The sequence below is a fragment of the Dendrobates tinctorius genome, unplaced genomic scaffold (assembly GCF_039654945.1).
Source record: "Dendrobates tinctorius isolate UK_male_01 unplaced genomic scaffold, ASM3965494v1 ptg000103l, whole genome shotgun sequence".
NCBI lineage: Eukaryota > Metazoa > Chordata > Amphibia > Anura > Dendrobatidae > Dendrobates > Dendrobates tinctorius.
The window spans coordinates 42,893,888-42,907,218 of NW_027361771.1; the positions used below are offsets into that span (position 1 = coordinate 42,893,888).

Here is a 13,331-nt window from a genome sequence, read left to right on the forward strand (position 1 = left end):
CCATCCTTCTTGGGGACCAGGACGACAGGAGAGGCCCAAGAACTGTGAGATGGCTGAATAACTCCCAGTTGTTTAATCTCCTCCAGTTTGTTCTTTATCATACCTTGAACAGCCTCTGGAACCCGGTAGGTAGCCTGCTGCATGGGGCGTTGTCTGGGGGTTTCCACATGGTGACTGGTGAGAGTAGTCTTCCCCGGCTTTGAGGAGAAAGCAGCAGCCCTCGGCCTTAGTACGGCGACAATATCGTCCTTTTGTATATCCGATAAATGGGAGCCCAGGGGCACTTGTTCCAGTGATCCTCCCGCTTGAGCAACCTGGAGGAGATTGGGGAGATACTCGTCGGCGGCGTTATCACTAGGGGGGTGGCAGACAGAACAGGCAGAGATCGGTCGTGGTAGTCTTTCAGCATGTTAATGTGGACGGTTTTCTGTCGTCGACCACTAGAGTCCAGGGCAATAACATAGTAAGTGTCATTAATTTTCTTGACAACCTAATAAGGGCCTTCCCACACTGCTTGAAGCTTGTTGGCAGGGGAAGCAGTAATCATGAGCACTTGCTGTCCTTCCATAAATTCCCGCTTCCTGGCATTACGGTCATACCAGGTTTTTTGTCTGGACTGGGCCATTCGCTGATGTTCTTTAGCGAAGCTAGCTAGCTGGGCGAGACGGTCTCTGAGCTCTAGAACATAGGGAGCGATGGGCATTCTGGTATCTGAGATGTCTCCCTCCAAATGTTCTTTCAGAAGAGTGAGAGGCCCACGGACCTTCCGGCTAAACAGTAGTACGAAGGGAGAGAACCCTGTGGACTCTTGGGGAACCTCCCGATAGGCGAAGAGGAGATGTGGCAGGTACTTTTCCCAGTCTTTCTCAACGTCAACAAAAGCCCTCAGCATATTTTTTAGGGTTCCATTAAAGCGTTCACATAGTCCGTTGGTCTGCGGGTGGTATGGGGTGGTGCGAATGGCTCGAACACCACAGGTATGCCATAGGGACTGGACCAGATCTGACATGAACTGAGTGCCTTGATCCGACAATATTTCACTAGGAAACCCTACCCGGGTAAAGATGGTAACAAGGGCCTCGGCTACCTTTACTGCTGTAATACTGGACAGGGCCACAGCTTCAGGATACCTAGTGGCATAGTCCACCACGGTCAGGATATATTTTTTCCCTGACCTGCTGGGGTGGGCCAGAGGACCTATGATGTCGACGGCTACACGTTGAAATGGTTCCTCAGTTATGGGCAGGGATTGCAGGGGTACCTTATGTTGAGCTCCTGGATGCCGCATTCGCTGGCACACATCGCAGGTGCGGCAATAATGGGCTACCGACTGCGAGACGCCCGGCCAGTAAAAACTTTGGGTGAGTCCCTTTTCAGTCCTTTTTCTCCCTTGATGCCCAGCCAAAGGGATGTCATGGGCCAGTTGAAGTAGCCGTGCCCTGTACTTCTGAGGGACAATGAGTTGCCTGGTCGTTGCGTCAGGGTTGCCCTGGTCACTGCCCTTTGTTACACGATAATACAGTCCGTTTTCTCGAGTGAAGCCATCCCCATTATCTCCCAAGTGTCCAGTTTCTGCCTTTCGCCTAAGGGCTGCTAAGGTAGTGTCACCCTCTATTTCTCTCCTAAACTCCTCTCTGTCCCTAGACTCTCCCAATGTGGTAGCAGCGAAAGTATTGCTTACCGACTCTGATGCGGTTCGTGGTGGTTGCTCCCCAGTGGGGTTCGAATGACGTAGTGCTTGAAGGGCTTGTAGTAGGGTGACTGCTCCCACAAATTAGCACTGTAACTCCCCAATGTCGTTCCCAAAGAGGATATCTGCAGGAAGTCCTCCCATAACTCCAATCCAACACAGTTTTTCTCCACAACCATAATCCAAACGCACAGAAGCTCGCTGTATATATTTGCGGGCACCCCCCGCCAGGACAATGGGAATTCCCGGACCCTGGTAAATTGCCTCGGGTCGAACCACACGGGGGTCAGCGATAGTCAAAAATGCCCCCGTGTCTCTAAATCCTGACACTTTGTATCCATCAATAAAGACATCCTGCAGGTGGCGTTGCCGTTGCTCTGAGTAGCTAAAGGACAGAGGCCGGAGTCCGTACACTCCAGGAGGGGTATCTATGGTGCCGTGGTCGGTGGTCCACTCTGGTGGGGGTGGTGGTAGCTCTTCCTCAGGTGTGGTGGAGAGTACAAGATGCACTGGACGAGGTGGGGCTGCATGGGGCTCCCTTTGAATCTTGGAGGGACAGCCAGACTGCAAATGTCCAGGTTGCCCACACCTATAACACCTCCTCTCTGTGATACCCCAAGGTCGTGGTCGGAACTGTTGGGGCCTAGGATTGTGAGGCGTGATTGTCATCGGCTTGCGACTAGGTGGAAGGGCAGATATAATTGGAGGGGGAAGGGGCGCGGGAGCAGGCCGTGGTTCATTGTCCAGAAGCCTCCTCCATTGCGGCCGGATAGTAAGGGCTTCATCGGCCAAGGCTGCAGCTCTAGCCACGGTACACGGCGTGCGCTCCCGGACCCATTCCCGTACCTCTGCAGGGCACTTGGCAAGAAATTGTTCTATAAGGAACGCCTGTATAACATCTTCCACAGTAAAGGCATTTTCTGCTTCCAGCCATCTCTGACATGCCTCGGACATCTTATGTGCATACATCCTAAACAATCCCCCCGTGGTGCATGGGAGGTCTCAGAACTTGGCCCTATATGAGTCTGGGGTGATAGCATGGTAATCCAGGATAGTCCGCTTTACAATGTTATAATCCCGATTCTGCAGTGCATCAATGGTTCGGTAAGCCTCCGCCATGCTTCCGTTCAGGAGCCCCACTAACAAACGCATCCAGCTAGAGTGGGGCACCTCCATCACAGCACACTGCTGCTCAAAGTCCTTGAAGAACCCCTCTACATCTCCGGAAGCCTCATCAAATGGCTTAAACTCTGTCCGGGTGATCCGTACAGGCTCCTGGATTGTTGGGGTTACACTCCACATTGCGTTACACCCTTTTTCAAGCTCCATTGCTTCCTGTCTCCGCTGTGCCCGGCGGGCAGCCTCCTCCTTGTACTCCTGAGAGACCCCGGGGCCCAGAACCGCCATCTCTTCTTCGTACCACACCAACCACTGGCTTTTCTGGAAGGGGATCCCTGTCTCCAGTGCTCGTCCTTCAGACATCTGGGAGGAGGTGGCCGGGCTAGCGCCCACCAGTGGATCGATTAAGGCCTCTTTAGTCAGTCCCTGGTAGTTCAGGCCCAGGTCTCTGGCTCTGTCCTGTAAACAGCATACAGTCCAATTTCTGTACTCACTCTGTGGGTGGTTCTCCATTGGGTTACGCTCTGTTGATCCCACCGCTGCCACCAGTTGTCACGGGGTCCTTCTCTGGTATCTCTGAAATGCAGTCTTTACACGATCCTGTCCACACTGGAATTGACTTGCCCAGCTCCTGTTCTCCCCCGACCCCCTTCCTTGTCCAGGGAAAGTCAAACCAGTTGGGGCGGTTTCCAGGCCTCCCAGAGGAGAACAAAGGGCCTTAGGGATTAATGCACTACAGTAGGTCATCAAGAGACAGATACAGTGAGGCTGCAAACTTACAATGTAATAAGAAAAACACTATGAAAATAACTGGAATTGTTAAAAATAGGAATAAACAAAAAATGACATCCACATAGCATATCACACCATCACAATTGTGTCTACCTTTCACCTCAATGAGGAAATCTCACTGCCATCTCTTTTCCCGGTTCCGGTGCATAGAGTAGAGAAGGCTCTGCATACGCTTGACCTCGTCAGGGCATTGCGTGTTTACGTGTCTAGGACTGTACCCTTCCGGAAGTCCGATTCTCTTTTCATTCTTCCGGAAGGCATTCGTAAGGGTCTGCCGGCTTCCAAAGCTACTCTTGCCAGGTGGAAAAGGTCCACCATTCCACCATACAGGATGCCTACCGCCTTAACAATTCTCCTCTTCCGGCCGGTATCACGGTACACTCTACGCGGGCGGTAGGGGCTTCCTGGGCCATTCGGCACAACAAGTGTGCAAGGCGGCCACTTGGACTAGCCTATACACGTTTACAAAACACTACAGTGTTCATAACCAGTCCTCAGCGGACGCGAGCCTGGGTAGACTGGTTTTGCAGGCGGCAGTGTCCCAAATTTAGGGACCTGCTAGCACAGTATTCGTCTATTGCTTCCCACCCAGGGGCTGCTTTGGGACGTCCCATGGTTCTTTGTCCCCCAATGAGGCGACAGAGTAAAGGAGATTTTTGTGTACTCACCGTAGAATCTCTTTCTCTTAGCTTATGATTGGGGGACACAGCTCCCACCCTGTTGCCCTTACGGGCCGTTGTTACGGTTGAGTTTTCATATTATCATAGAATCATAGAATCGTAGAGTTGGAAGGGACCTCCTGGGCCATCTGGTCCAACCCCCTGCTCAAAGCAGGATTCGCTAAATCATCCCAGTCAGATGTCTGTCCAGCCTCTGTTTGAAGACTTCCATTGAAGGAGAACTCACCACTTCTCGTGGCAGCTTGTTCCACTCATTGATCACTCTGTCAAAAAGTTTTTTTCTAATATCTAATCTGTGTCTCCTCCCATTCAGTTTCATCCCATTGCTTCTAGTCTTTCCTTGTGCAAATGAGAATAAAGTTGATCCTTCTACAATGTGACAGCCCTTTAGATATTTGTAGACAGCTATTAAGTCTCCTCTCAGTCTTCTCTTTTGCAAACTAAACAATCCCAAATCCTGCAACCTTTCCTCATAAGACAGGGTTTGCAGACCGGTCACCATTCTGGTTGCTCTTTTCTGAATTTGCTCCAGTTTGTTGATGTCTTTTTTTAAAATGTGGTGCCCAAAACTGGACACAATATTCCAGATGAGGTCTGACCAAAGAGGAGTAGAGGGAAATAATGACTTCACGTGATCTAGACTGTATGCTTCTGTTAATACATCCTAGAATTGCATTTGCGGGGGCGTGGCCTGGACCTCATGTAGGGAGGACGTGGAGTGAGAGAGCTCCTGCCCGGATCCCACAATAAATCCTGATTACCGGCACTGCTGACGAGTCCCACTGACCTGGAGGGCTGCAATATCTCCCTGGGCGTCTAGACAGCGGAGGATCCTTGGGCCATGTCGAACCGCAGCAGTAAAAAAGATAAGGAGACGCCGGGGCGCGCCTCTGCTACATCCAGGATGGCGCCAGCAAACAACAAGTCGGCCGGTAGTGGATCGATGGGAGCTGCTGGCAGGCTGGAACGATATGCAAGGGTGCCTCCTGCTGCTGCTCGATCGCCCAGTGCACAGACTGAGGCAGGCGCTGGCTGCAGCATGGAGCTGGAGGATCATTTCTCCAGGGAGGGAACAGTGAGTAAACTGGGCCCCCCTTCAGCCCAACACGTGCAGACACAGGGGCCTGTGCTGGAGGAGGAAGGAGTGGGGGATGGGGAGCAGCCAGAGTCTGTGACTGCTGAGCCCACGCTGGGAGAAATCCTCGCAGCAATTAACTCCTGCAATACCACACTGGCCACTCTTAAGTAATCAAATGGAGATTGTCACCAAGGACATGGCCTGTATTAAACAAGAGCTGCGGGGGGTGACTGCCAGGGTGGGGGAACTGGAGGAGCGTGTTGGTGCGACGGAGGATAAATTGCCACCAATAACACGGGAGCTGGGAAAAGCCACGCAAAATATTACAATACTGCTGAACAAGGTGGATGATTTAGAGAACCGCTCCCGTAGAAGTAATCTGCGACTGGTGGGGGTTCCGGAGAGGACGGAGGGGACTGACTCACTGGGCTTTTTTGAAAAATGGCTAATGGACACCTTTGGTAAAGATGTTTTGTCCCCATTCTTTACTATTGAGAGAGCACACAGGGTCCCTACGCGTGCCACCCCGCCTGGAGCACCCCCGCGTCCCATCTTGCTCAAGCTCCTACACTTTAAAGATAGAGATGCTATCCTGCGCAGATCTAGAGACATTAAGGAACTTGCTATTAATGGGAGGAAAGTCTCCATTTTCCCTGATTTTTCCCTGGAGGTGCAGCGTAAAAGGACGCAATTTATTGAGATTAAAAAACGCCTACGTGACTTACAGGTGACATATTCCATGATGTACCCTGCTAGACTGCGGATTGATGTGAATGGAGAAACGCACTTTTTTGATACGGCGGGAATGGCGCTGTCCTGGCTGGATATTAATGAGAGGTCCATGAGGAGGAAGAATACTTGAAGTTCTCCCTTTTTTCGCCACCAGGTGTTGTTACTCCTTTTTGTCTAGGACGCTATGCTGGTATAATTACTACTGTTCATTCCATTTCGGATTCAGGGCGGGAGCTGACCGGATTGCTGTGGACACTCGTTACAGTGACAAGCTGTGGACCCTTCTCCCTGCATGGACTCTGGGCGAGTTTTCTAGCCCTGATTCTCTCTATTTGAGAGAAATGTGCAAGTTACACTTGTGTTTGGGGGTAGGGGAGCTGTGCACTGGTGTGCAGTGCTCCCTCTCCCTCCTTTGTTTTTTTCGTTTGTTGTTGTATTCCCTAATTGTTCTGTGGGATGTGATGTGCGTCAGCCGTGTCACCCAATTCATTGTACTGAGGGATGGTGGAGATTGCCTCTCTCCCTCGGGAGTGGAGTATGCTCCGATTTCTCATTTTTTAGTCTGCTCTTATGGCGATATCACTTAATATTGTAGCGTGGAATGTTAGGGGGCTCGGGGATGCAAATAAGAGATGTGCTATATTTAAAAATATGCAGAAATTTCTCCCGGCTATCCTGTGTATGTCTGAGACCCACATGGTGAAAGATAATATTCATTGGATAAGAAAGGGATGGGTTTCACATGAATATCATTCCACGTACTCGACCCATGCGCGGGGTGTCAGTGTGCTGGTGCACAGGTCCATCCCCTTCTCATGTACTAAATCAGTGGTTGACCCTGGGGGCAGATTTGTATGTTTGCTTTGCACGTTATACGGTATACAATTTATTTTGGTTGCCATGTACATCCCCCCGCCCTATTCAGTCGAACCAGTAAAAAGAATCTTGTCTATTTTGGGTTCCTTTCCCCCTGCGCCGACTCTTCTAATAGGAGATTTTAATACATATTTGCATCCCTATTTGGATATGTTGCATTCGGGAAACATATCAGAAGATGCAGCCTCAACCTCATTTTCTAGAACGTTAGTGGAGCTGGGTATGGTAGATCTTTGGCGTGTCCGAAACCCCACAGCCAGACAGTTTTCCTGCTACTCTAGCTCCCACCACGCTATGTCACGGATAGACCTGGCCATTGGGAATACACTCATGACCCCATATCTACGAGGGGTGGCCTACCTGCCTAGAAGTGTATCTGATCACTCGCCGCTACATGTCACACTTTCATGGGGACACCCCCTCACCCTATCTAGACCTATCTGGAAGCTTAATCCCTTCTGGATCCAGCTTATAGGGGGATCTTTGCATGATGCCATTCTAGAATATTTTCAACTTAATGAGTACTCTGCATCATCACACATAGTCTGGGATTCCATGAAAGCCTATGTCAGGGGCTTATATATTAGAGAAATATGCACACGGAAAAGCCAAAATAGACGCTTCACCCAGAGTCTGATCCAGGAGGTGTCTGTTGCGGAGGCTGCGGTGATACTCAACCCGACAGAGGAAACTACAAAAGCTTTGGAGAAGGCACAGGGGTCGCTCAGGGAAAGCCTCATGTCGGCGGCAGCAAATAAACGTTATTTCCTCAAACAAAAATATTTTATAGAGGGGGAGGGAGTAGGACATTTATTGGCCACGGTCATTAGAGCACAGGACGGATCTTCATATATCAATAGGCTAAAAACGGACTCGGGTGGTCTTGTGACAGACAGTGCGGACATAGTGAGTGAGATAAGGAGGTATTATATGCGACTATACACATCAGATTGCAGTCTCACGGAGACTGAGATTGAGCAGTACCTGGATGCTCTCTCTCTCCCTGCATTGGCTGATAGCGATAGGGATTCATTGGATCGGGACATCCTGTTGGAGGAGTTGGAGGAGGCGCTTGTTCAGATGCAAAATGAAAAGGCTCCGGGAACGGACGGCCTGCCTGGCGAGTTTTACAAAACCTATGCACCCTTACTGCTACTTAAGGTATTTGAAGAGGCTGAAAGGCAGAGGGTCCTCCCGCCATCTATGAGGGAAGCTTTGATAGTTTTAATATTAAAGCCCGGAAAGGATCCAGAGGTTCCGGATTCATATCGCCCGATTTCCCTATTATCAACAGATGTTAAATTATTGGCCAAGGTACTCGCCAATAGGATGTCCCGAGTTATCTCATCTGTTATACAGAAGGATCAGACGGGATTTATCCCAGGCAGAGCCACATCTATGAACCTTAGGAAACTATACTTGGGGATTCAACATAGTTCTGGGGAGTTGGGGGGAAGAGCAATTTTGTCCTTAGACGCCGCTAAGGCGTTCGATAGTCTGGAGTGGGGTTTTTTGTGGGCGGTACTTCGGAAAATGGGCTTTGGACACAGATTTATAAATTGGGTGAGGCTGTTATATGGCTCGCCGGTGGCGAAGGTTGGGGCTAATGGCAGGGTCTCTGAGTCTTTTCCTCTTGGGAGAGGTACTAGACAGGGGTGCCCGCTCTCGCCCTTGCTATTTGCTACTGCGGTGGAGCCATTGGCAGTTGCAATTCGGAAGTCCAGAGAAATAATGGGATTCAGATGTGGAACTGTGGAGTTGAGGATATCATTGTACGCGGATGATTTACTTCTATATTTAGATAAGGTACATTCCTCGATTTTGCCGGCAATGGAGGTCATTCGAGAATTTGGGCTGAGGTCTGGTCTTCGGATTAATTGGTCCAAATCAGCTTTAATGCCGATAGACCCTCTCCCGGCGGATTTCTCAGATTTGCAGATACCGGTCCCTGTAGTTCGGAGGTTTAAGTATCTGGGTATAATTGTTAGTCCTGCCCCGAAGGATTTTCGTGCTCTGAATCTGGAGCCCCTGTTGCAGCTATTTAGAGCAAAAGTACATACTTGGTGTCGCCTGCCGTTGTCGAATATTGGTAGATCTAACTTAATCAAAATGGTAATGATGCCACAATTATTATATTTGATACATAATTCTCCGGTGTGGATCTGTAGGGACTTTTTTGCAAAAATAAATACATTATTCCGGGAATTAATTTGGAAGAAAAAACAGGCTAGGATTCGCTTGGAGATACTGCAGCGAGGGAAGGAGGAGGGAGGATTGGCGGTGCCAAACCCATTCATATACTTTATGGCCTCCCAGATGCAACATCTTAAGGGTTGGGGTAGAGACGGGGCGTGTGACAATGGTGGTGATATTGTGAGGGAAGGATCGGTATGGAAATATCCAGGGTGCTGGTTGGAGGTGGGAAGACGGCAGATAAATGGGGCACGATACCCCACGTTGGCTATGATTTTCAGGGTGTGGGATAGGGGTAAGTCTCTTTTGAAGATAAATGGGCCTACGGAATTGTGGCCATTGTGGCGAAATCCGGATTTGCAAGAGATCAAAAAGCTGGTGGGGTTCGGAAGATGGGAAGATAAAGGGATTTATCTGGTGTCACAAATTTTGCAAAATAATACTCTTAAGAGTTTTGAACAATTGAGAACAGAATTTCACCTCCTGCACGTCTTCTTTTATCAGTACTTACAGCTAAGACATGCATTGGAAAAACAGAGAAGGACAAATCCGGTGATAGTGACACATAATCAAACACTACATATGCTGCTTACATCTGAGTCTTCTAGGGGACTTATCTCTGAATTATATAAAAGATTATTGCCTGCCCATCTGGAGACATATCCACTGACTGCTGCTAAGAATAAGTGGGAACGGGACGTTGGCCCCCTGACGGAGGACCAGTGGTCCGATATTCTAGAACAGGTCCCTAAAATGGCGGTTTCTGAGTGCCAGCGGCTTTCGCAAATATATCTCATTCACAGGGTATATAAAACACCCAGCTTATTATTTAAAATGGGACTTAGGCCCAATACACAATGTGTTAGGTGTGGGCAGGATGATGCCCACTTGATGCATGTTATGTGGGAGTGCGGGCACATTGGGGATTTCTGGAGGCAGACCCTGGGACTCATAGCCCAAGTATACCATATCACAATACGACCGTCACCTCGTCTATGTTTGTTGAATTTGTGGGAGGAGGGGGTTGACCCGGACTCTGCAGTGGCCCTGGGAATAGCACGCATCCTATATCAGGCAAGAAAGATACTTGCATATCATTGGTTGGATCCTATGCCACCAACATTGTCAGAGCTTAAAAATAAACTAAATAACGTCATCAGATTGGAAAGGGGGGCTTATTTAAAAAGAAATGCATTAAGAAAGTTTTACAAAATTTGGCAGCCATGGATGGAGTCACCGGGTCTCCCCTCGGGCGCACTGGTACGGGATGCGATGTTGGACCAGTTGCTGTTGTGCTTGCGATGAGGGGATGCTTGGGGGGTGAAAATAAAGTCTAGTGCCCTTTGTGGCGAAGTAGATTTTGAGTGGCGCGGTGGGAGGGGGCTGGGGTGGATTGGACCTGATATGCGGGGGGGGCGAAATATGATGCGGAGTGGCGCGGCTGGCGGGGATGGTTTTCCCGCTGAAATGAGGCACTGATGTATAATTTTGATTTTTGTTTATTTGTGGAGCCATGTTGTTTATAGGCTCAATTTTATGCAAATATCTGTGTTTTGAGATTTCTTCTTTTTATTTATTCTTACACAGGAAGAGTTTTACCCTTTAAATAATATCTGCTCTCAATGTAATTTTTACTAGCTACAGTGCCTACAAGTAGTATTCAACCCCCTGCAGATTTAGCAGGTTTACACATTCGGAATTAACTTGGCATTGTGACATTTGGACTGTAGATCAGCCTGGAAGTGTGAAATGCACTGCAGCAAAAAAGAATGTTATTTCTTTGTTTAATTTTTTTTTTAAATTGTGAAAAGTTTATTCAGAGGGTCATTTATTATTCAACCCCTCAAACCACCAGAATTCTGTTTGGTTCCCCTAAAGTATTAAGAAGTATTTCAGGCACAAAGAACAATGAGCTTCACATGTTTGGATTAATTATCTCTTTTTCCAGCCTTTTCTGACTATTTAAGACCCTCCCCAAACTTGTGAACAGCACTCATACATGGTCAACATGGGAAAAACAAAGGAGCATTCCAAGGCCATCAGAGACAAGATTGTGGAGGGTCACAAGGCTGGCAAGGAGTACAAAACCCTTTCCAAGGAGTTGGGCCTACCTGTCTCCACTGTTGGGAGCATCATCCGGAAGTGGAAGGCTTATGGAACTACTGTTAGCCTTCCACGGCCTGGACAGCCTTTGAAAGTTTCCTCCCGTGCCGAGGCCAGGCTTGTCCGAAGAGTCAAGGCTAACCCAAGGACAACAAGGAAGGAGCTCCGGGAAGATCTCATGGCAGTGGGGACATTGGTTTCAGTCAATACCATAAGTAATGTACTCCACCGCAATGGTCTCCGTTCCAGACGAGCCCGTAAGGTACCTTTACTTTCAAAGCGTCATGTCAAGGCTCGTCTACAGTTTGCTCATGATCACTTGGAGGACTCTGAGACAGACTGTTTCAAGGTTCTCTGGTCTGATGAGACCAAGATCGAGATCTTTGGTGCCAACCACACACGTGACATTTGGAGACTGGATGGCACTGCACCAAGAATACCATCCCTACAGTCAAGCATGGTGGTGGCAGCATCATGCTGTGGGGCTGTTTCGCAGCCAAGGGGCCTGGCCATCTGGTCCGCATCCATGGGAAGATGGATAGCACGGCCTACCTGGAGATTTTGACCAAGAACCTCCGCTCCTCCATCAAGGATCTTAAGATGGGTCGTCATTTCATCTTTCAACAAGACAACGACCCAAAGCACACAGCCAAGAAAACCAAGGCCTGGTTCAAGAGGCAAAAAATCAAGGTGTTGGAGTGGCCTAGTCAGTCTCCTGACCTTAACCCAATTGAAAACTTGTGGAAGGAGCTCAAGATTAAAGTCCACATGAGACACCCAAAGAACCTAGATAACTTGGAGAATATCTGCATGGAGGAGTGGGCCAAGATAACTCCAGAGACCTGTGCCGGCCTGATCAGGTCTTATAAAAGACGATTATTAGCTGTAATTGCAAACAAGGGTTATTCCACAAAATATTAAACCTAGGGGTTGACTAATAATTGACCCACACTTGTATGTTTAAAATGTATTAAAATTTAAATGAGCAACATAACTTTTTGGTTTGTAAGATTTATGCATCTGTTAATAAATCCTGCTCTTGTGTGAAGTTTGAAGGCTCTAACTTATTTGCATCTTATCAAACCTGCTAAATCTGCAGGGGGTTGAATACTACTTGTAGGCACTGTATATAAGATGTCATATTCTTTCTGTATCGATTCCTGAATGTTTAATAAAAAAATCTGATTCAAAAAAAGAATTGCATTTGCCTTTTTTGCTGCTGCATCGCACTGTTGACTCATATTCAGTCTGTGATCTATTAGTATACCCAAGTCTTTTTCACATGTGCTGTTGCTTAGCCCTATTCCTCCCATTCTGTATATGCTTTTTTCATTTTTATTGCCCAGATGTAGTACTTTGCATTTTTCCCTGTTAAAAACTAATCTGTTAGTTGCTGCCAACTTCTCCAGTTTATTTATATCTTTTTGAATCCTCTCTCTTCTCTAGTATTAGCTATCCCTCCTATCTTTGTGTCATCAGCAAATGTAATCAGTTTACCCTCAATTCCTTCATCTAAATCGTTGATAAAGATGTTGAACAATACAGGGCCCAGGACAGAGCCCTGTGGTACCCCACTTGAGACCTTCTTCCAACTGGATGTGCAGCCATTTACGACCACTCTTTGGGTTCGATCACTAAGCCAGTTATGAATCCACCTAACAGTTGCCTTGTCCATTCCATACTTAGTCATTTTTTCAATAAGGATTGTATGAGCTACTTTGTCAAATGCTTTGCTGAAGTCAAGATATACTATATCTACAGCATTTCCTTGATCCTCCCAATCAGTGATTCCGTCATAGAAGAAAATTAAGTTAGTCTGACATGACTTATTAGATACAAACCATGCTGACTCTGTTTAATCACTTCATTCTTATCCAGGTACTGACATGCATGTTGTTTAATAATTTGTTCAAAGATCTTTCCTGGTATAGAAGTCAGACTCACCGGCCTATAGTTGCCTTGGTCCACCTTCTTCCCCTTTTTGAAGATAGGAACAACATTTGCTCTTCTCCAGTCTTCTGGGACTTCTCCTGTTCTCCAAGAATTTTCAAAGATTATGGAGAGGGGT

The 13,331-nt window shown here is 47.9% G+C and overlaps 1 protein-coding gene across 3 annotated transcripts in view; it reads left to right on the top strand.

The window, feature by feature from the left end:
- The window catches only part of RNF20 (ring finger protein 20), an 87,076-nt gene that overhangs the window by 25,282 nt on the left and 48,463 nt on the right, over positions 1-13,331 (top strand). The gene's annotated exons all lie outside the window — the stretch shown is intronic.